We start from the raw sequence: 2,068 nt of genomic DNA, 5'->3' as shown, positions 1-2,068 counted from the left end.
AATAAGCTTCTCGTACGTGTACCTAGCACTGTCACACCCATATAAGCATGTGATGACCTGCCATCACTGTCCCACAAGATTCGCAAATCGAAGCGTTCGTTGAGCTCTAGCGCTCCTGGATTGTCTCAGTTGATGCGTGGTCTCCGGTGTTTGATGTTGATGTTTTGCATGGCCTGTGCTAGGATCATGGAAGAGCATCCATACCGTGGTGACATCAAGCCCTTTGCTTTTTCCAGCTGAGCCTGCATTGGTGAACAGAGTATTTGGGCTTGCGAGTCTATTTGTAGAAAGGCGCCACCCAGGTGACTGGGTCTAGTCAAGTTTTGGGTTCGGCCTCCGGATCGGGCTTGTTCTCGTTCTACCCCCTATTGGATTAGGGTGTGTTCCTGTACGCTGGCTTGAGCATGCTCGCATTTTGCGCAGCTTTTCAATGTTGGCATACCTTAAGTTGCCCTACATTTTAAAAGTTCAAACTTACTTTGTTTTTTATGTAAGATAAGACCATTTCGAGGACATATGCTGGAAGGTGTGAATGTGCGACATAACTCGCGAAGTAGGTAGGGGAGACAACGTCAGTGATTGACCATATTGATGACATCCTAATCCGTCATGAAACTTGCAGTTTGACTTTTAGTCAGTCTTTGCTCCACACTGAACGCATGAATACAAGGGGTGGGAAATGTGGACGGTGCCTCAAGACATTCCAACCATAAACGGAAGCAAGTCCACCCAAGCCACCGAGGTCTCAGATCTTCCTCGAGCTAGTTCCTTGTCAATTCTTTATCTTCTGCCTGTTCCTCTGGGGGGTTATAAACGCCGCTGCACGATAGTCATGTTGCTTGCCATTGTTGATGGAGCTGTTGTCCTGATCTCGCCTAAAATTCACCATTTCCAAGTCAGCGTGTTTCCAGTCAAGCTCTATGGACGGGCCAAGATTTCCACTTGAGGTTGGCGAACTACGAGATTGGTCCTGCCAACCTTCGTGACCGCCAGGATACAGGAAGGTCATGCGTTGTTCAGCGGCGTGATCCGGCCCTTTTTGACCTGGAGCAGATAAAAGCATAAATCGTAACGAGCTTCCTCAGACCCGAACATGCAACGCTAGGTCGCCTTAACATCCTCCGGGATTAATGAAGGATCAGCAGCCAACTTCCGAAGTTGATAATCCTCAAAATCCTCGATTTGGGGCTTCAGCATCTCATCAAGGATGATCAGTTTGGTGATGGCGTGGCAAGCCAAGCACGTCTCGGGCGAGGCCACAGCCGGAAACCAAACAGTCAGTATAAGACCCACGAAATGCCTGGGGAGTTCTGTACGTCCACTGATGGACCTCTTAGAAGATATAGAGTGACGGCGATTCTGATCTTCTTCGGACACCATCTTTTGCATACAAGGGTGGTCCTCTCCCTCACCTGTGTTTAGGCGCGGGGTATAACATAAGCTCTCAAGTAAAGAGCGGCTGATCCATACTTGACGACCTCGGAAACCCAGAAAATTTCGCTGGAGAACGAATTTGCTTGTGAAATTCGGATCGCGGCAGTGTAAATCAGTGATCACATCGAAGCAGTGGGGCCTTGAGCACCATATCTTGCGCCTCCCGTCGGTCCTCCATAAATTCAGCGTCATAAGCAACAGGGTGCATCATCAAAGCTATTGAAACAGGTACATTCTCAAGACACTTCGCTTCTAAGGCGGCCTGATCCAGGCACTAGTCGTCAATCTTTTACTGTACATCATTGTTCTGTATCATGAGATCCGTTGGCTCCAGGTCAAACTTGCTGAACACGAATATGGTATCCAGGTCGATTTCATCGCAGACTTGATCATCAAGGCATGTTCATATTGTACGATCTTAACCAACAACACTTTTGTATGAACTGTACGAGTACCGCGAGTAGATGAAGAGGACTACGGTGCGCTGGCTCAGGTTGAGTTGCCCAAAGAGCTCGTAGATCATTCTTTTCGACAAAGGTTTGAGAGTGTGACTAGAGGCATCGCAGGATGTTTGACTAGCAGTGCCGCTGGTCTCGCTTCACTATAACCCCAGGCTGAAAGCAACAGCTCGGTG

This window comes from Verticillium alfalfae, genomic scaffold (assembly GCF_000150825.1).
Source record: "Verticillium alfalfae VaMs.102 supercont1.12 genomic scaffold, whole genome shotgun sequence".
In the NCBI taxonomy this organism is placed as follows: domain Eukaryota; kingdom Fungi; phylum Ascomycota; class Sordariomycetes; order Glomerellales; family Plectosphaerellaceae; genus Verticillium; species Verticillium alfalfae.
Note: the sequence above shows the minus strand (reverse complement) of the source record.